Raw genomic sequence first — 21,826 nt, 5'->3', positions numbered from 1 at the left:
AACTTTTAATTTTCCATTTTAATTCATTTAAATTTGAATAGCAATATGTGGCTGAGCTGAGAACCGAAGAATTAATGCTTTTGAACTGTGGTGTTGGAGAAGACTCTTGAGAGTCTCTTGGACTGCAAGGAGATCCAACCACTCAATCCTAAAGGAATCAGTCCTGAATATTCATTGGAAGGACTGATGCTGAAGCTGCAACTCCAATACTTTGGCCACTTGGTGCAAAGAACTGACTCACTGGAAGACTGATGCTGGGAAAGACTGAAGGCAAGAGGAGAAGGGGAAGACAGAGGATGAGATGGTTGGATGGCATCACCGACTCAATGGACATGAGTTTGAATAAGCTCCAGGAGTTGGTGATGGACAGGGAAGCCTGGCATGCTGCAGTCCATGGGGTCACAAACAGTTGGACATGACTGAGCAACTGAACTAAACTAATGTGGCTGTAACTACCATCTATGCTAGAATAATAAGCAATGACCAGTAAGTACCAGAATGGGTTACTGAATAATATGATCACAGTTATGCACCTCAAATACTTCCTTAGATATCTGAGCTTTAAAATTTACTTTTAATGTAGTCAACAAAGAGATGATTTTTAAAATGTCATGCCGTTTTTCTCTATAGAATATTCTCTTTTCCCTTTTCTCTACTCTTCCACCTGGCATTCACATTACAGAAAATAGAGGAGATGGCCAAGATGATGGAGTAAGAAGACCTTGAACTCATCTCCATCCACAGACACATCAAAATTACTATTTACAGAGCAACTATCTAAAGGAACAACTTGAAGATTAGATTGCTGCAGGATACTTGCTGCAGAAAAGATTTTCCTCAGCTAAAGACATAAAGGAACCACATGAGAAAGGTAGGAAGGGTGGAGACACCGTATTGTCAGGACCCTCATTACTTGCTTAGCAACCCACAAATAGGAAAAATGTCACAACTGGTCATCCCCAAGGAAAAGGGTTTAAGCCCCACATCAGGTTTCCCAGTCCATGGGGTCGTGCACCAGGAAACAAGTCCCCAGAACGTCTAGCTTTGAAAACAGGAAAGCTTATGTTTGGGAGCCTGAGAGGCGGGGAGGGGGCGTTAGGAAACTGAGATTCTGCTCTTCAAGGGAGCACACAAAATCTCAACATGCTCCTAGTCCCAAGCAGAGGCAACAGTTTTAAAGGAGCCTGGGCAAGACCCATTTGCTTGATCTTAGAGAGCTTCCCAGAGAGACAGGAAGGAAATGGGACACTCCGTGGGGGAGAAAATGATGGCAATAGCCATTTGGGGGAGCTTGTCCTATTATGCTAATGCTAATATGGGCAATCTACATTCTGGAATGTTCCCTCTAGTCTATTAGTGCCAGGGACCCAATACAACCCTCCAATGAGCCAGCAGCAGCCCTGTGCCCACCAGGCCCTGCAAAGAGCCATACAAGAAGCCTATCCTGCCCTCCAGGAAGCTTGCAGTCACCACATAAGGCACAGCTAACTGGACATAGGACAGTACTGCCTAGGAGCACACTCACGGTACTCAGCCCCAGAACAATATAACGGTTCACACAACTCACATAAAAGGCACCTTTAGAGCACTCAGCTCTGGTAACCAGAGTGGAGTGTGCTGCTGGACCCCAAAGGACATCTCCTACATGAGGCCACTTCAAGATAAGGAAACATAAATAACCCACCTAAGATATTGAAAGAAATACAAAGATTTGGCCAAATAAGGCGATAGAGGACTATATTCCAAATGAATGAATGAGACATAATCTGAGAAAAATAACTAAATGAAGAAATGTAATCTATCTGCAAAAAAAGTTCGAGGTAGTGATGATAAAGATACTCAACAAACTCAGAAGAATGAATAAACATGGTGAAAAGTTTAACAGCTAGAAATACAAAGAACAACAAAGGATATGGAATAAGTGAAATAAAAAATACAGTGAAACCAATCAGCAATCTGGAAGACAGAGTACTGTAAATCACCTGAGCTGAACAGAAAAAAAGAATGGAAAATTTTCAAATGAGGATATAGTTTAAGAAACCTCTGGGACAACATCAAGCATACTAACATTATAGGGGTCCCAGAAGGAGAAGACAGAGTGAGAAAGGGGGCAGAGGACTTACTTGAAGACATCATAGCTGAAAACTTCCCTAACCCAGGAAAACAAAAAACATTCAGGTTCAGGAAGCATGGAACGTCCACTCCAGGTAAGAACACTGGAGTGGGTTGCCATTTCCTTCTCCATGGGATCTTCCTGACCCAAAGATCAAACCCAGGTCTCCCACATTGCAGGCAGAGTCTTTATGGTCCGAGCCACCAGGAAGAGCACAGGAGCATATATATGGGTCTTTTTTTTTTTTAATCACACCAAAACAAATTATAATTAAAATGGCAAAAGTTAAAGATAAGAGAATCTTAAAAGCAGTGAAAGAAAAGCTAACTAGTCACACACAAGGAACTCCCGAAAGACCACCAGCTGACTTTTCTGAAGAAGCTGCAGACCAGAAGGGAGTGGCATGACATATTCAACGTGAAGAAAGAAAAAAACCTACAACTAAGAATACTCTACCCAACAAGGTTATTGTTCAGATTTGAAGGGGAAACAGACTTTCAGCAAAACTTAAAAGAGGTCAGCATCACTCACTAAATCAGCTTTACAAGAATGCTGAAAGACTTGTAAATGGACTAAATGCTCCAATGTGAAGAGAGTGGCTGAATAGATTAAAAGAAAGGTCCACTGCTAGAAATATGAAAATTATGAAAGAAAAAAACAACTTGTAAAGGTAAACATACAGTAAAGGTAATAGATCAACCATTATAACCCACTCCAGTACTCTTGCCTGGAAAATCCCATGGACGGAGGAGCCTGGTAGGCTGCAGTCCATGGAGTCACTAAGAGTCAGACATGACTGAGTGACTTCACTTTCACTTTTCACTTTCATGCACTGGAGAAGGAAATGGCAACCCACTCCACTGTTCTTGCCTGGAGAATCCCAGGGACAGAGGAGCCTGGTAGGCTGCCGTCTCTGGGGTCGCACAGAGTCAGACACAACTGAAGTGACTTAGCAGCAGCAGCAGCAACCATTATAAAGTAGCAGGAAGGCTAAAGACAAAGGCAATAAAATAATGTATGGCCATAATAAATACAAAGAGATTTTAAATATGATGTCAAAAATAATAAATATGTATGGGATAAAAATGCAGGGTGGCTAGAATTTGTTCAAAATTAAGAGATCTATCAATTTAAAACAACCATATATGTGTGTATACATATATTTTAACCTCATCGTAACCACAAATCAAAACTCTGTAATAGATACATACACACAAAAAAAGAAAGAAATTCAAGTATAACACTAAAGACAGTCATCATATCACAAGGGAAGATAACAAAAGAACTACAAATAACTACAAAAGCAATCAGCAAATAATTTAAATGGCAAAGTATAAACCTATCAATAATTAATGTAAATGGACTAAATGCTCCAATGTAAAGAGAGTGGCTGAATAGATTAAAAAAAAAAAAAGACCCATATATATGCTCCTATGCTCTTTCCTGGTGGCTCAGACTGTAAAGAGTCTGCCTGCAATGCAGGAGACCTGGGTTAGATCCCTGAATCAGAAAGATCCCATGAAGAAGGAAATAGCGACCCATTCGAGTACTCTTACCTGGAGAATCCCCATGGATGGAGGAGCCTGGCAGGCTACAGTCCATGGGGTTGCAAAGATTAGGACACAACTGAGAGACTAACACTTTCACTTTATAAGCTCACATAAGAAAGTCACTTCAGATTTAAAGATATACACAAAATGAAATGAGGGGGTAGAAAAAGGTATTCCATGTAAGTGGAAATGAAAAGAAAGCTGGTATACCAATACTTATATCAGACAAAACAGACTTTAGAACAAAGACTGTAACAAAAGAAGGCCATTACATAATGATAAAGGAATCAATCCAATAAGAAGATATAAACAATTATAAATATACATGCACTCAATGTAGGAGCACCTAAATATATAAGACATATTAACAAACATAAAGGGAGAAACTGATAGTAATACAGTAACTGCAGCAAACTTTAAAACCTAACTTATGTCAATGGACAGATCATCCAGATGGAAAATCAATAACAAAACACTGGCCTTATATAATACATTAGAGCAGATGATTTAATAGATATATACAGAACACTTCACCCAAAACCAGCAGAATATACACATCCTTTTCAGTGCAAATCGGTAGATCAAAAGTTCAGCCACAGAAGTGAAGTGAAGTGAAGTGAAGTGACTCAGTCATGTCCGACTCTTTGCGATCCCATGGACTGTAGCCTACCAGGCTCCTCTGTCCATGGAATTCTCCAGGCAAGAATACTGGAGTGGGTTGCCATTTCCTTCTCCAGGGGATCTTCCCAACCCAGGGATCGAACCCAGGTCTACTGCATTGCAGGCAGACGCTTTGCCATCTGAGCTACCAGCGAAGCCCCTCAGGCACAGAACAATTCTCAATAAATTTAAGAATACTGAAATTATAAGTATCTTTTCTTAGTAAAAGTATATACATATCTTTTCTGAAAACAGCATGAGACTAGAAATGAACTACAAGGAAAAAAGCTATAAAAGACAAAAATGTGAAGGATTAAAAAAATGCTACTAAACAATCAATGGTTTATTGGAGAAATCAGAGAGGAAATCAAAAAATACCTGAAAACAAATGAAAATGGAAATACAACAATCCAAATCTAATGGGGCACATCAAAAGCAGTTCTCTCCCAATGAGGGAAGTTTACAGTGATACAGGCCTACCTCAGGAAACAAGGAAAATCTCAAACAACCTAACCTTATACCGAAAGGAACTAGAAAAAGAAAAAACAAACCCAAAATTAGTAGAAGGAAAGAAATAGTAAAGATTAGAGCAGAAGTAAATGAAAGAGACTTAAAAAAATAATAAAGACCAATAAAATTAGTAATTCTTTGAAAAGATAAACAAAATTAATAAACCTTTAATCAGACTCATCAAGAAAAAAAGAGAGCCCAAATAAATAAAATCAGAAATGAAAGGAAATAAAATAGAAACGACACCACAGAAACACAAAGGATCCTATTACTAAGAACAAATATATTCCAATAAAATGGACAACCTAGAAGAAATGGATAAATTCCTAGAAACATGCAATCTTCAAAAACTGAATCAGGAAGAAGTAAAAAAATCTGAGTAGACCAATTACCAATATTGAAATTGAATCAACTAAAAAAAGAATTACCAACAAACTAAAGTCCAGGACCAGATTTTACAGGAAGATTTTAGACTTTACAGAATTTACAGGTAGATTCTTCAAAACATTTAAAGAAGAGCTAACACTCATCCTTCTTAAACTATTACAAAATACTGAAGAGACAGGCATGCCTCAACTCATTCTACAAGGCCTGCATCACCTTGATACCAAAACCAGACAGATACCACAAAAAGAGAAAATTACAGGCCAATATCACTGATGAACAGAGATTCAAAATCTTCAACAAAACATGAGCAAACCAAATTCAACAACACATAAAAAGGATCACACACTGTTATCAAGAGGGATTTATCCCAGGTATGCAAGGATTTTTTAGAATCTGCAAATCAAAGTGATATACCACATTGGCAAGCTGAAGAAAAATAAGGCCACATATTATAAAACCACAACCAACACCATACTCAACAGTGAAAATCTGAAAGCATTTCCTCTAAAATCAGAAGACAAGGATGCCCACTCTTGCACTTTTATTCAACATAGTGTTGGGCAGTCCTAGCCCTAGTAACCAGACAAAAAAAGAAAAAAAAGAAATCCAAATTAGAAACGAAGAAGTAAAACTGTGCCAGTTTACAGATGATATGATACTAAGTACAGAAAATCCTAAATACACTACTAAAACCCACTAAACAAATAATTTCAGTAAAGTTACATTGTTGGTAGGAATGTAAACTGGTGCAACCACTATGGACAACAGTATAGAAGCTTCTCAAAAAATTAAAAACAGAACTGCCATATTATCCCTACAAATGAGACAGCTAGATGTAAATGTAAATTTCCCTGATGTGTCTTAAGATTACCAGAAGGTATGTTATTTTCTGAGCATAAACACAGTATAAAGTGTTAACAAGTTATATTCCCTTTACTATTAACATAGCACTTTTACATAATTTATTTCATTATTAAACTCCTGACAATTATGTTCAACCTCCATTTTTCATGTGAGCTAACAAAGTCTCAGAGTAGTTAAGTAACTTTTATGTCATAGACCTAACAGTTAGCTTTAAACACAGATCTAAATGATCCCAAATAAGGTATTCCAAGTAGAAAAGTATGATTACAATGTTAAATGAGCTTAGAAAAGTGTTATTAATAGTTTCTAATCAAGTATTTCAGTTAGTGATTTCACTATGACAGACTATCAACCTCAACCAAGTATCAAAAATGTTAATTTCAGTTCATGATCAAAAGTACTAATAGGTCATTCATTTTAACTACAAAAAAATAAAAACAAGTACCATGTAATCAGATATCTTACATTTTTTAACAGAAATATATAATTAAACTATTAGGATAAATAAAGATGCTTTTATTGGCATACTTTTAGCATTTTACAAATCTTCAAAAATCTGTGACATAAGGTCACATATTCCACATAAAATCTTTCCCCTTTAATGTCAAGTTTCTATTATTTCTACATGGAACATTTACTAACTTCTTAATCCTCTCCCAAAGAGCATCTCTTTGAATTCTGATTGCTTACCTTCCATAGCTGAGCTCTAGATTTCTGCTTCCTTAACAAGCCAAGACTCAGTTTATGACAAAGTAAAAAGAGCAAGCCATAGTAGGGAAACACAACATTAGCTTAAGCCCTAATAAACATTCTATCCAAGAGGAGAAAACATTTCAAAGTAGTTCTTCCTCCATTAATGAGCATCTTTCTCCCTTATTGTAGGTTCATAACCAACAAAAAACAAACAAAAAAGAGAGTCAAAAATACAGATGAAATGAGTGGCTAAAAAAGCTTCCTATTACTTCATTGTAAATTAAACTCAGAACTGTAGATATTTCATTTCCTTCTCCCTCATAGGGTCCAGCCTGCTCAGATGCATCTACCATACAGAAGAGTAGAGAATGTTATGTCCTAAGAATTGAAGGCTCTAAAAATAGAACCAGAAGGCACTGAGCAAAAGCATATTCAGTTGCTTCACAGGCCTCATCTAATCTTCCCTTGGGAAGGCATCTCACTCAAGGAATTGAAAGACAGGAGAAAAATACTTCCAAGAGAGAACTTCCTTACTTTACAAGTCATGTAGATACATGGGGAGAGGAAAATGATGGTTCCTCCTTTAACAAACATAATCTCCAAAAATACCTAACAGGTTCTTCAGGATGTTTTTTAAACTCTCAAAGAGGAAGACCTCATAGAAAACATACCATCTTCTCCTGTTTCACTTCCCACACCAGAGAGGCAGGGATTGGGTGAAGAGGTATTAAACTAACTTGACCTAAAAAGACTGGGCTAAAGAAAGAAAACTAAGTCTGCCAATTCCCAAAGTAGACCTGATTGAAAACCAATATTCTATGCAGTCTTTGCATAAGTTATGATAAATAACTCTGTCTTGTAAAAGGCAGAGCTCTTTGTAAAGCTGCACAGAAGATAAAGTAGTACTTAACCATTTTATCTTCCTTTTAAAAACTTTCCCTCACCTAGCCTTTCTCAACCTTACTCCCTCAGAAGACCTTCACCTTGCCCTCTATATTTCTAAGGCTCACTTCTTTCTTAGAACTGACCTCTAAACTCCCATTCCCCACAGTCCAACTAAGTATGAATCAGATTATGTGATTAAAGTATTTCCCTCTAATGGGTAAATGTGGTTTAATCCACAGGGTTCAATTCCACAAATATCATTAAGCTCTACTACATACAAGGCACCACGTGTTTAATCAAAGTACCTATTCTTCTGACAAGAAAACTAGTTAAATCAATCTTGTAATGGACAGTGTAAAAGAGAAGCATGTGAGTGCCTGCTTCACCTCACACTCTTCTCTTCCCATTTCTTCACATCTTCATGCCCCTTCTCCCTACCCCATCCTCCAGGAATCAATATTGCTTCCAATAAAAGTCAGTGACTGGGAAGACAACAAGTGATGGTAGAAACAAAAAACATTCAAAACCACAGATGAGTAGAGGGTCTCCTAGATTTTATGTATTAATCACAAGTACAATAAAAAGCTTCTCAATGTATCAATTCAAGAAACCTACAAATCAGCTTTGCTCAGAACTCTGAGTTATTAAACCATATATACTGAGAGTTTTTCCCTTCTCTTATTTCATACAAGGAAATATCTTTTTAAATATTTAAAAATTTAAATTATTTAAAATATTACTAAGCATCAGTTCAATTTACCCAACTACATTTAAAGGCTATTAAACTTAACTGCTTTCAGTTAGAACTGGTATTTTCCCAAGTACTCCTAGTTTTGAAGCTGCAAACTAATTGGCATACTTGCTTTAAAATCTTTTTTAGTTGTACAATTATTAATTTTTACTTATAACAGAGCTCCAAACCTAGAGAGGAAGATAAAATAACTGACAGGTTTGGCCTGGTTGAGCCACATGAAGTTATTTTTAACTGTTTCAAATAGTTGTCAATATTTTTAAAAGTCAGGAGAATGGCAAGCAAAAGTCTAGATTTCCTGTGTTCTCTTGAGAAGGTTGAAGACTGGGGCCAAATTACTGCACTAATTAAGTGAACCTGAGAACTGGATATTCCTCTTTACATGAGGCATAAACTCTCTAGTGTATTTCACTCATTTTTATTTTCTAGTATCTGAAGCATGTAAGTTTGCTGAAAGGTGCATATTTTCCAGATCACTTCAACAAGTCACCTAATGTATAAAGCCACAAAGCAGGACATATTGGTTTGCAACTTCATAGTTAATAATAAAAAAACTTTTTACAAGACTTAGAAGAAAGGTTGAGAAAGAAAAAAATTCAGACTGGTGGAATGGTAACATACAGAATGTAAAAAGCCCACCTGAAAGTTTTTCTAGGAGAAAAAAAAAAGGTAAAAATTCAAAAACATTTGTTGACACTGAAAGCTTTCCTAATTGAACCTATGTTACTCCAGTTCCTAGTCACACTCCAAGCTTCAGAACCTCCCTTCCCACTTTGTCTTTATGTATAACAATAGCAGTTAGCCCATAAACTCTGAGAAATGTCAGAGAAATTTATGAAAACACATATACATCTTCAAAAACAATTCTCCTCACACACTTTTTTAATAGTCTTTATCCACCATCAAATCCTCTCCCGAGTTATTTCTACGGCATTCTGCTTTGTATTCTAATGACTATAGTCCTCACTTTCAAAGCCTGGGCTTCAGTCCTAGATGGGTTCTCCAGTATAGAAACTTTTTTGGCCCTTACAGTTGCACTCCTTATTACATCTCTTATTCTAATTTCTACAGTCTATTTCATTTAAAATTTATCTATAACCCCCTCTCTAAAAAGTCTTGATCAAATTTGTGTAAGGGGGATGGGGATACCAGTTGTACAAAGAAAATCAATATACTGTTAGTTTTCTCTGATATTAATTTAAATAAAAAGCATGAAGATTCTTAAAGAGTAAAAAAAAGTTTAAATAAACTGTATATGTTAAATGCATAATGTGACAAGAGACTGATGTTCTAGCATGTCTGGACTAGTGACTTCTCATCACGGGCTCAAAGTAGTAAAGAGAAAAATTAGCAGGAAATCTGTGCGGCCCAATAATGGTCACACTGTCCCCATACTAACAAGTTACTACGTGATGTCTAACCTTCCTGCACACCTTCAAGAGGATAAAGGATTTGTATCTGAAGAAGAAAAAAATAAGCAGCTTTTCTGTGCGAATTTTGGGAAAACAAAGCTTTACCGCACGTCATATCGTTACAGCATAAAACCACGCAACACCTTATTGGGGTCTCATTCCTCTTCACCCAAAGCGAGACTGGGGCCAACTTAGCCCCTATTGTGATGCGCCCTCCTCAGGATGTCGCGGCGTTAACCCAGAATGACAGAAAAGGGGCGGGGCACAGGGTTCCCCTGCCCCGGGAAAGAGGGTTGAGGGTATCGCCTTCATCTCTGGGGAAAGGCCTCAGAACTTCCAACCCAAAAACAGCACCCCCGAAACCCAAGTCCCTTCGCTGCCTCTCCGAACTGGGAGCCAGCGGCCGGAGCCCAGAACCCCACCCACGGTCCCCCAGCAGGATCTGGGACGCCCAGACCACCGCCACAGCAGTTGAGCTCTCAAGCCCAGATTCGTCCTCCGCCCCCTTCCTCCTTCGCCCCCACCAAGCCCAGGCTCCGGCGCCGCCCCTACTGAGTTCCCCAACTGAGTCCAGTCACCCTCGAACCTGTAGTCCCCTTTGAGTGTCCAGGCACAGGCCAGGGCCAGCGACACCTCCGCTTCCTCCCCAACCAGATCCCTCCAGAGAGGTGTCTGTGGCTGCGGCCGCTCGAGCGGCTGCGGCTACTAAAGCCGCCCCAGCAGGTTACAGGCCGGCTCCAGGCTGCTTCTCGCGAGATCCCTCAGATCGAATAGGCGAGATTAGCTGAGTCGTCGCGAGAATGGAGCCTCACCGCCCAGTAGTTGGGCGGGGCGCAGAGGGTGCCCGCGGTTGAGGGAGTGGCAGCCTGGGGTGGGTGGGCGCTCAGCCTGGGGGCTGGTGCCACAAAATGGGAAGCGCTTGTGTCCACAGACGTCAGCTCGTAATCTACTGCGATCCTCGAGCCTGAGTGGCTGCGAGCTGTCACCTCCAAATCTTTGAATACCACATTTTCCCTTGATTTCTTGTTACCGTTAGAAAAAAGCGGACATCCCAGAGTTGGAGAAATACCTAAGGACTCTGAGTTTACTCAAGGAAAGCGTTTTCCTCAGCTGGGTGAACTCCGAACGCCTTTGCCGGCTCAGCTGGCGGTTATTAACCGGTCTGAGTTCAGGAAAAGCGGTTTTCGTCAGAGCCATTCTCTATTTCCTACCGTCCGCAGCTGTTTGTTTTTAAACACTGGGTAAGCGGGAATCCGTGTACCAGTTGGAACTTGTGCAGCTGGGCCTCTGTGGAACATCGATAGCAACGTGGATGGGATATTGCTCCTTGCGGCAGAAGGTTGCCAGTCATAGGGTTTCTGTCACTCATCTTTACTGTCTGTCACATGCTGGACTACACAAATGGAAAAAATGAAAGAAGGTCTCCGATCTCAAAGCTCACGCCCTGGGAGCGAGACCCACCCTGAAACAGATAATCCTGTTAAACTGTGGTAAAGGCCAAGTTATAAGTTGTGAGAGGAAGGAACCGACTTGGCCTGCCATGTTGAGGAAATCTCCACCAGGGAATGACATTTGAGCGGAATCTTGAAGGATGGGTAAGAGTTCCCCAGTTCTGAGAAGAGTGGGAGGAGCATTCGTTCCCCAGAGGAAGCGAGGAGGGAGAGGACCGGGTTTGAGTAATTTGCTATGAAAACAGATTTTGCGGAAAGAACTTTGTTGAAAACCTGTTAATCACTGTTTAGTTAGGAAGAGAAAACTCCGTGACTCCTACATGTGATAACAAAAATGTTTCTTCAAACGAGTGTTTATGGAGATGAGCAGTTGACCTGTACAGTAGAGGATAGTGCACATCCTTGTCCACATCTCTGGCCACCTACATATGAGAGACCTAAGGGAAACAGGTTATTGTCATAGTTGTGTTACTCTCCCAGTCGTGTCCCACTCTTTGGACCCCATGAACTGTATAGCCCTCCAGGCTCCTCTGTCCATGGAATTCTCCAGGAAAGAATACTGGAGTGGGTAGCCATTCCCTACTCCAGGGGATCTTCCCAACCCAGGGATGGAACCCTGGTCTCCTGCATTGCAGGCAGATTCTTTACCATCTGAGCCACCAGGGAAACAGGTTATTGTCATAGTACACCAAATTATCATTGCCACATTCTGCTAATGTGGAAATCTTCAAAGATTTCTAAGAAAGAAAATCTGATAGTTTTGTAATACAGGTATATCTCATGGAGAAACGTCAAGAAAACCCTCAGGCAACAAAACAACAACAAACACCCCATTGACCTTTATCTATTACCATGGCTTTCTTTTGAAAGACAAGATCAAGAGAAGAAATTCTAAGTCCAAGTTAAGGTTCGTGAGATCTGTCAAACAGGAATTATTTCCCTGTATCAAAATAAAAGCTATCATTGCCTAAAGAGGGGCTTCTTTGGTGGCTCAGATGGTAATCAATCTGCCTGCAGTGCAGGAGACCTGGGTTAGATCTTTGGGTCTGATCCCTGGGTCAGGAAGATACCCTGAAGAACAAAATGGCTGCCCACTCCAGTATTCTTACCTGGAGAATTTCATGGACAGAGGAGCCCGACAGGCTTACAGTTTATGGGGTCACAAAGAGTCAGACATGACTGAACAGTTTTCACTTTTTATTTCCTAAAGAGAGATCCTGATATTCTACTGTAGTATTTCTGCCAATCTCCCTTTAGATATTATTTTCATACTATCCAACCTTCCCAGGTGGCGCAGCAGGTTAAAAGAATTTGCCTGCAATGCAGGAGACAAGAGTTGGATCCTTGGGTGGGGAAGATACCCTGGAGAAGGAAATGGCAACCCACTCCAGTTATTCTTGCCTGGAAAATTCTATGGACAGAGGGCCTGGTGGACTATAGTCCATGGAGTCACAAAGAGTCAGACACAACCGAGCGACTGAGCACACACACGTATATGTATACTATACATACATTTGGCTCACCCTACGCTCCGTACAAATAAGCCTAACAATAGGAAAATAAAAACTCATAAACAAATGCTGAATTATTGTTATACACCTGAAAATAATAAAAATTATACCTCTTTTTTTTTTAATTAAAAATTTTAGAAAAAGTCCTTCAAACTCTTTTGTGTGCCAGTCAGGTGCTCTGCTTAGCATAATTCACACAGTTGTTGAGAGTCCCTTTGATAGCAAGGAGATCAAACCAGTCAATCCTAAAGGATATCAACTCTGAATACTTGTGGGAAGGACTGATGCTGAAGCTGAAGCTCCAGTACTTTGGCCACCTGATGCAAAGAGCCAACTCATTGGAAAAGACCCTGATGCTAGGAAAGATTGAAAGCAGAAGGAAAAGAGGGTGACATGGCATGGTTGGATGGCATCACCACTTCTGTGAACATGAACTTGGGCAAACTCCGGGAGATGATGAGGGACTGGGAGGCCTGGCTTCCACGGGGTCACAGAGTCAGACACAACTTGATGACTGAAACAGTAACAATTCCAAGTTCTAGGAATTTTCCAGGGAACATTGGAAGAATTAGTGAAAGATTTCAGATGAAGTATGGAACTTTTGGAGAAGGCAGTGGCACCCCACTCCAGTACTCTTGCCTGGAAAATCCCATGGACGGAGGAGCCTGGTGGGCTTCAGTCCGTGGGGTCGCTAAGAGTCGGACACAACTGAGCAACTTCACTTTGACTTTTCACTTTCATGCATTGGAGAAGGAAATGGCAACCCACTCCAGTGTTCTTGCCTAGAGAATCCCAGGGACAGGGGAGCCTAGTGGGCTGCCGTCTATGGGGTCGCACAGAGTCAGACACAACTGAGGTGACTTAGCAGCAGCAGCAGCATGGAACTTTTATTCCATTTTAGAATCAGGTCAAGTCATTTTACCTTGCTTTGAAGGACCTACAGTTCATTTTATTCTGTTATTTTTTTTAAAGAAAAGAAAATCTAATAAAGCTATCATTGTCATTTTTTTTTTTAAAAAAGCAACTTTTCATATATTAATTTGGGTGCATAGTAGCAGCTTTACACCTAGTAGATAATGCTATTGATCAAAAACTTTTGTACAATAATTTATAAATGCTAGCTGACTGAATGAGCTAAGGTTCAGACCCTTAATACAAGTCTTCTTTCCTCAATATCAATCTATATATCAAAGAGGTCAAAACAGAAATAGAGAAGTTTCATGGACAAACAATGAACAGACAAGTTTTTTCAGTTGTCTATATTATCGTACCTCATAGCACACTAACACAAGGTTGTTTCCAAGGCAGATAAGGTAGACCTCTGGTTGAATATTTGTTCAGAGAACGAATGATAAGCCACATACCTAGAATCCTATTTAACTTTAAAGCCTCAGATTTCTTTGTACTATTTAAGCACTGTCACCTAACATCAGGAACAAGAAAATCATACACACAAAAAATCTGTATCTCTATTCAGCAAATATATTTATTGATCAAGACCATGTATAAGAACTTAAGGGGAGATAACAGACATTATCAATATACAGGTTCTACTGAAAAAAAAAAAAAAGATGTGTAATTATATAACAAAAGGAAAACAACTTGGGTCATACAGAGATAGAGAAATTGCACTATGGGAGGTCAGAAATAGGAAAGATGACTTCCAACTGAAAATATGAAGAAGGTGCAGAAAAGGGGAGGAAAAGAAGAATGTTTCTCTTAGAGGTTGTAAAGAATAGATAGGAGTCTGGCTTGAAGCTATGGTAGGAAAGGGTATTCCTATGGAAAGATCAACAAAGGCATATAAATAGCTAAACTCAATATTTTGTAGGGTGCTCAGTCTCATGCATGCTTTAGCCATGTCTGACTCTTTGTGATCCATGGATCACAGCCCACCAGGCTCTTATGTCCATGGGATTTCCCAGGCAAGAATACTGAAGTGGATTGCCACGCCCTCCTCCAGGGGATCTTCCCCACTCGGGGATCGAACCCTCATCTCCTGCATTGCAGGCAGATTCTTTACTGCCAAGCAATCGAGCCATCGGGGAAGCCCTTATGTAGGGAGAACAGTAGCAATTAAAAGGAATAAGAAGATTGAAATTGGGACAAAAAGACCTTGGAATGTTAGATTAAAAGAGTTTGTTAACTTTTTCTGTAACTTATTAGCTGGTGATAGAGTGAAATCTCAGATCTTTCACAGTTTTTGACAAATGCTTTCAGGCTTTCTTTGTGGAAATTGACAAGCTGATCCAAAAATATATGTATAAATGTAAAAGTTCTAGAATAGCCAAAAGAATTATGAAAAAGTACAAAGCTGAAGAACTTAACACTTCAAGATTTCAAAACTTACTACAATACTATAGGAATCAAGACAGCGTGATATTCAACATTGTAAATCAACTGTACTACAATTAAAAAAAAATTTTTTTTAAGATGTGGTATTGGCAATGAGCTAACCAAATACATCAGTGGAATAGAACTGAGAGTCCAGAAATGAACCCTTACATTTATGGTTGATTGATTTTCAGCAAATGCACCAAGACCATTCACTTCAATGAGGAAAAGATAGCCTTTTTAAAATCATGGTGTTTGATACCAGGACAGTTAGATATCTGTATTTAAAAAAGCTAAAACAAACGAAAACTTAAATCCTTATTTCAAAAAGAGATTAACTTTAAATGGAACACAGACCTAAATATAAAAACTAAAACTATAAATTTGTTAAAAGAAATTAGAGGGAAAATCTTGATCAATTTGGGTTTAGGCAAAGAATTCCTAGATATGATACCAAAATCACAAAGCATAAAAGAAAAAATTGAAATTGGGCTTCATTAAAATAGAATTTGTTTTAGTTTATGCTTCAAAAGATAGTATTAAGAGGATGAAAAGACAAACCATAGACTGAGAGAAAATGTTTGCAAATCATACAAAGGATGTGCACTCATAATATATAAAGAACTCTTACAACTCACTAATAAATAAGACAACCCAATTTAAAAATGGCAAAGACTTGCAAAGACATTTATATGCAGACATACAAATAGCTAATTAGCACAGGAAAGGGTGCTAAATGTCATTAGTCATTAAGTAAATGTAAGTTAAAACCACAATGAAATATACTACATCCACACTGAAATGCATATAATAACATCAGATACAAGCGTAGATGAAAATAGGGAGAAGAGTCCTTATACAGTGCTAGCATGAACATAATTATATTACAGCCACTTTGCAAAAATTTCGGTAGATTTTTAAGTTAAATACAGACTTACCATACTATACAGAAAATAAAGAGTTGTTGCTGCTGCTGCTAAGTCACTTCAGTCGTGTCTGACTCTGTGCGACCCTATAGATGACAGCCTACCAGGCTCTCCTGTCCCTGGGATTCTCCAGGCAAGAACACTGGAGTGGGTTGCCATTTCTTTCTCCAATGCATGAAAGTGAAAAGTGAAACTGAAGTTGCTCAGTCATGCCCAAGTCCTAGCGACCCCATGGACTGCAGCCTACCAGGCTCCTCTATCCATGGGACTTTCCAGGCAAGAGTACTGGAGTGGGGTGCCATTGCCTTCTCCAAAAGAGTTGTTACTGGGAAGCATCTACCCAGTCAGAGACTTAATTTTTCAGCTGTCCCACCCTTCTTTACCATATTAGGTATGGTTCCATGACTATATTATAATTAGTGAAATATGAAGAGATGATGTCACCTTCCCAGGCTTGACCAGTAAAAACTTCCCACGTGGCATTCCTTTTTCACTTCTACTTATCTGGATAGGTGACCGTTAGGGCTACCATGGTAGAAGTTGAGTTCCTGGCTATCCTATTGAATTGTTCACCTGCCTAGTAGTATAATATTCCAGTAATAATATGTGAATAAGAAATAAAATTCTATTTAATTTAGGTGGGTGTATATTTGGGATCTATTAGAGCAATTTGCTCACTCTAACCAATTCAGAGATGAGTACCTTTAAATGGATAAAAAGGTGACTGGTAAAAACCTAACAATATGGAGCAAGGGCTTAGCCATAATGGATAGTGAGAAAATAGACACTACAGACTAGAAAAATAGAACCTTTGCTATGCAGAGCATAAATATGGAAAATATTTATTAAACCATCCAATCTAATCAAAGGATATTGATTTTCTATAAAGAAGAGCAAAGGAATAATGATAAAGTGAGGATGAAGGGAATGTGATCAAGGAAAGGCTTACAAGGAATTTCTGAGGTAGTAACAATATTCTCTTTCACTATCTAAATAGTGAGTAAATGTTTTTTTCCTTAAAAATCTATATATATATGTACAATAAATTTTGTATGTACAATAAACTTTACTATTTTAAAAAGTAAAAACACATCAAGATAAAGTAGATTTTATTCCAGTCATGCAAAAATATTTAATTTATTACATTAATGAACTAAAGGTGAAAAGTTACATATTTTTTGAGAAACAGCATTTTATAAGGTTCTTTTATAATTTCAAAAGAACCTTTAGAAAACTAGTTACATAAGGGAATGTCATCAATATTTAAAGGCCATCGTCTTGTTGAGAAATTATATGTATACTCCTATTAAGGTCCAGAATATGATAAGGAAGCACATTCATTGATTAACATGGTATTGAAGTACTAGATAATACTATTTAAAAAAGAAAAAGAGGTGTAATCACAGGGAGAAAAGAGAGAAAATGTCATTTTTTCAGATTATGTGATCATCTACATAGAATAGCAAATGTAAATAAGATATTAGAATTTATAAGACAGTTCAGCAAGTTTCTTGGTAATAAAATTTAAAAAATGAACAATGCTTCTCTATACCAAAATTAACCAGTTAGAAAATATAATAAACATTTAGATACCTTTCACATTAACCATTTAGAATTTAGCAATTAACAAAGGATTCATAAAATTTTTCTACAAAAAGTGTTTAAACTCTATTTGCTGCTGCTGCTAAGTCGCTTCAGTCGTGTCCGACTCTGTGCGACCCCATGGACTGCAGCCTACCAGGCTTCTCCGTCCATGGGGTTAGGCATTAAATCCTTATGGCAGAAAGTGAAGAGGAACTAAAAAGCCTCTTGATGAAAGTGAAAGAGGAGAGTGAAAAAGTTGGCTTAAAGCTCAACATTCATAAAACGAAGATCATGGCATCTGGTCCCATCACTTCATGGCAAATAGATAGGGAAACAGTGGAAACAGTGTCAGACTTTATTTTGGGGGGCTCCAAAATCACTGCAGATGGTGATTGCAGCCATGAAATTAAGATGCTTACTCCTTGGAAGGAAAGTTATGACCAACCTAGATAGCATATTCAAAAGCAGAGACATTACTTTGCCAACAAAGGTCCATCTAGTCAAGGCTATGGTTTTTCCAGTGGTCATGTATTGATGTGAGAGTTGGACTGTGAAGAAAGCTGAGCACCGAAGAACTGATGCTTTTGAATTGTGGTGTAGACGCTTACTCCTTGGAAGGAAAGTTATGACCAACCTAGATAGCATATTCAAAAGCAAAGACATTACTTTGTCAACAAAGGTCTGTCTCGTCAAAGCTATGGTTTTTCCAGTGGTCATGTATGGATGTGAGAGTTGGACTGTGAAGAAAGCTGAGTGCCGAAGAATTGATGCTTTTGAACTGTGGTGTTGGAGAAGACTCTTGAGAGTCCCTTGGACTGCAAGGAGATCCAACCAGTCCATTCTAAAGGAGATCAGCCCTGGGTGTTCTTTGGAAGGAATGATGCTAAAGCTGAAACTCCAGTACTTTGGCCACCTCATGTGAAGAGTTGACTTATTGGAAAAGACTCTGATGCTGGGAGGGATTGGGGGCAGGAGGAAAAGGGGACGACAGAGGATGAGATGGCTGGATGGCATCACTGATGGACGTGAGTTTGAGTGAACTCCAGGAGCTGGTGATGGACAGGGAGGCCTGGAGTGCTGCGATTCATGGGGTGGCAAAGAGGAGGACACGACTGAGTGACTGAACTGAACTGAACTGAACTGAAATTCTTGCCTGGGAAATCCCATGGACAGAGGAGCCTGGGGGGGCTACAGTCCATGGAGTTACAAGAGTTGGACACGACTTAGCAACTAAACCACCACCACCACCAAAGTAGATTAGAATGAGTGAAAAGGTTTACTATGTTGATGAATAGGACAATATAATAAGTGACAGTTCTTAACATTTAATTTTAATACAATCCAGATAAAACTGCAGCTGGATTTTTTAGAAAAGAACTCAAACTCAGTGTAAATATTGAATAGTAAAATAGAGGTTTATAAAGAAGGATATGTGTGTGTGTGTACATAAAGTATGCAGGAACAGGCAAATACATCAATATAACAATAAATACATAGAATTCAAAAGCAAACCTATGTTGGACTTTCCTGGTGGTCCATTTGTTAAGAATGCACCTGCCAATGCAGGGAACATGGATTCGAACACTGGTCCAGGAAGATTCCACATGCCACTGGGCAGCTGAGCCTGTGCGCCATAACTACTGAGCCCGCATGTGCTAGAGCTCATGTTCCACAACAAGAGAAGCCACAACACAAGAAGCCCATGCAACTAAAGAAAGCCCACGTGCAGCAACAAAGACCCAGTGCAGCTATAAATAAATAAATACACATATCTTTAATAAATAAGTAAATAAACCTCTGTTAGCAAAGTCAACAATGCGGTGGAATAGAAAGTCCTAGCCCTTGGTTCCTCACAGAAACACAGATTTAGCAGTAGTATATGGAGCACAGTATCTTTATGAGAAGTCTAGGATCCAGTTAAGAAGTTGCAGTACCCTGGCTTAGTTGCTCAGTTGTGTCCAACTCTTTACTACCCTATGGACTGCAGCCTGCCAGGCTTCTCTGTCCAAAGGGATTCTCCAGACAAGAATACTGGTGTGGGTTGCCATACCTTCCTCCAGGGTATCTTCCCAACTCAGGGATCAAACCCAGGTCTCCCGCATTGCAGGCAGATTCTTTTCCAGTTGAGCCACCAAGGAATCCCTCAGTACCCAAGAGAAGCACAAAATCAATAACAGCTGTATTGAAATGTGGCCATGGCAGAAAAAAACTTGAAAAAGACAAGATCCCTGTTTGACATTCCGCAAACAGAACTTACGCCTCACCTGCCTTAGGCACTTGGAGAGGGGGAATCAGGACAGCCTGTTCTCTTGACTCCAGTGTCTGGACATCTCCAGGATCCAGAGAATCCAGACCAATATGGCCTTGAGGAAACTGATGACTGAGATCAAAGCGGTGATGCCTGTGCTGAGATTCTATGTGAAAATGACTAAATCTGGCTATAAACAGTAACTTCCTCTTATTCTCTTAATGACTTGCAGAGCATTGAAAGAGGTAGTTTCAGACAAGACCACCAGCGGATGCCAAAACATATATCTCTGCTGCTTGTGTCCTGGGTTGTTCTGCTTCACTTCCGGCTGTCATTATTAGAAGGTGAAAGTTGAATAAATGCTGAAATTGGCTGTGGTTGTTTGCAGGGAATCTGCATATCATGAATGACCTTATCAGGTATGGGATTCTGAGTTGTGAGCCTCAGGCAGAGACATTAAGTCACTGCCAGTACAGAAACCAGGACTATTTTCCATGTGAGCTCAAACTTAAAGATGAGGATTTTTCTGGACTGGAACCTGAAAGCCATTTTATTCTTAAATGCCTCTGATGGTTCTCATTTATACATCTTCACAAATATGTCTTATCTTGGAGCCTCCTGTGCCCACCCTTTTCCCCTGGGATCCCAAGAGAGGGAGAAAATATGTAACCTGTGAAGATTTGTGCCAAGAAAGCTACAAATGTTAAAATTTGGCCATAGTCCTTTCAAAGAGATATGTGATCTCTTATCCCAAAAGAAAAGTGTATAGCGTGAAACTAATGGATCATATGCCCCCAAGCTCTTTTGATATTACTGTGAGTTTACATGATTGAGAAAATTATCTTTTTTTTTTTAAACAGAAAATGAAGCCTTAGGATAAGAATTGCTAAAACAAAATAATTGATTTTAAAACCTAACTTCATTCTAAATACTGGGCTTTGTCTGGGATGAAGTTGAACTAAACCCAAGAGGCTCATAGTTTAAGGTGTTGACCTAAAATAAATGTTAGTCATTTCTCCAGCAAAAAAAAAAAAAGAATTACAGTTCAGGATCTGCAACCATGGTGAGCAACATGTAAGTCTTCACACAGCCAGGGAAGGAGAACCCTTTCACAGAAGGGAAACGGAAGTTGGGAGAGCTATAATAAACAGTCCAGGACTTTTCACTGGCCAAGTTGTTGGCAGGAGAGAAAAGGTCTGCCAGTTGGGCCCTGCTTTGGAAGAAGGGCATTAGAGCTCCCCCTTCTGGTCTCCTGATGATTTGACGTTTCTGTTTAGTAATTTTTTTTACATTTTCCTCTTTTAATCGTGATCTCTCTTTGAAAGAATCACTGATCAAGGGTCAGGTTTTCTGATTTTATCAGCTCCCTATCCCTCAATGTCAGGAAAGACTTTTCCTGAGCGTAGTGTCTCACCTCAGAAAAAGTACACAAATTGGAAACCTATTGAAGTCACATTTGAGTAATAAGGAATGTAAGTGAGAGAACTTTCAGGCACTTTTTCTCTGAAGTTTATATATTATCAAGATATTAGGCATTGGAGATCACCTGAAGCATTATGTCATCATCAAGTTGGGCAGACAGACTTCCAACAGGCATGGTCCAGATAGCTTTGGAAAACTATCTCATCAAAAGTTGTCTGCTTCAGTTCCAGGAATCTTACTTTCAGATCACTAGATAATGTGCAGGTCCAGTCAGTGCTTTCTTTAGATGTGTCACATGAATCTCCAAGTCTTTTCCCTGGAGTTTGGTAGCACAAAGATTGGTTTTGCAGTATCTGATAGGGGCCTTTCCAGCAAGGTTAAAGAGAGTCTTCCTGGAGGTGCCTTTTCCAATAGACAAAATCTCCAGGTGGCAAAGTATGATGCTTAAGGTCTTTCTTCCTTTTCCAGGAATGCGTGGTGAAAAGAATGCTCTATGATTTGTAATAGAAGCAACTAGATCTTTGC

General features: G+C 39.2%; 1 protein-coding gene and 1 long non-coding RNA gene across 12 annotated transcripts in view; one reads left to right on the top strand and one right to left on the bottom strand.

Moving 5' to 3' along the window:
* The window catches only part of BTBD10 (BTB domain containing 10), a 74,568-nt gene extending 64,007 nt beyond the window's left edge, over positions 1 to 10,561 (bottom strand). The window contains exon 1 of one of the 8 annotated variants that reach the window (XM_055548583.1): positions 10,412 to 10,561. The gene's annotated coding sequence lies outside the window, so the exon portion shown is untranslated. Of the gene's footprint in view, positions 1 to 6,774; positions 7,095 to 10,411 lie in introns of those variants that run through there. The other 7 variants (XM_055548584.1, XM_055548582.1, XM_055548578.1 and 4 more) reach the window with 7 other exon arrangements.
* A 191-nt stretch (positions 10,562 to 10,752) lies between these two features.
* The window catches only part of LOC129628930 (uncharacterized), a 100,897-nt gene continuing 89,823 nt past the window's right edge, over positions 10,753 to 21,826 (top strand). For all 4 annotated transcript variants that reach the window (XR_008703000.1, XR_008702997.1, XR_008702999.1 and 1 more), the window contains exons 1-2: positions 10,753 to 11,420; positions 20,112 to 20,298. This is a non-coding gene — a long non-coding RNA (uncharacterized LOC129628930). The remainder of the gene's footprint in view (positions 11,421 to 20,111; positions 20,299 to 21,826) is intronic.

Source organism: Bubalus kerabau, chromosome 15 (genome assembly GCF_029407905.1).
Source record: "Bubalus kerabau isolate K-KA32 ecotype Philippines breed swamp buffalo chromosome 15, PCC_UOA_SB_1v2, whole genome shotgun sequence".
NCBI lineage: Eukaryota > Metazoa > Chordata > Mammalia > Artiodactyla > Bovidae > Bubalus > Bubalus kerabau.
The sequence above is the reverse complement of the archived record's forward strand: the minus strand, read 5'-3'. Positions and strand labels throughout refer to the sequence as shown.